The sequence below is a fragment of the Colobus angolensis genome, unplaced genomic scaffold, assembly GCF_000951035.1.
Source record: "Colobus angolensis palliatus isolate OR3802 unplaced genomic scaffold, Cang.pa_1.0 Scaffold44, whole genome shotgun sequence".
Classification (NCBI taxonomy): Eukaryota; Metazoa; Chordata; class Mammalia; order Primates; family Cercopithecidae; genus Colobus; species Colobus angolensis.
In genome coordinates this window covers 1,492,208-1,492,668 of record NW_012117821.1, presented here as the reverse complement: position 1 = coordinate 1,492,668, position 461 = coordinate 1,492,208, and positions in this window count along the sequence as shown.

The window sequence follows — 461 nt, the reverse complement described above, 5'->3', positions numbered from 1 at the left end:
TGCATCAGCTGCTGCACCACCTGCAGTGAGAAGCACCATCAGGCTCCGGGACCCTCCTGGGCTCCGCCACAATGAAGACACATGGAGATCACACCCAGGGACAGTGCGGCCCTCTCTCTGGACATCACACCCAGGGACAGTGCGGCCCCCTCTCTGGACATCTGTCCTTCCTACTTTTTGGCAGAAAACGTTCCCTCCTCTCTTATTAAATATTGGCACCCAGTCTGATGGTAGCAGATTCTGTTATTTTTATCTTTTTTTTTTTTTATTACTATTTTTGAGACAAGGCTTGCTCTGTTTCCCAAGCTGGAGTGCAGTGGCAATTGTGGCTCACTGCAGCCTTGACCTCCTGGGCTCAAGCAATCCTCCTGACTCAGACTCCAGAGTAGCTGGGACTACAATCACATGCCACCATGCCCAACCAAATTTTTTTTTTTTTTTTTTTTTGAGCGGAGTCTCAC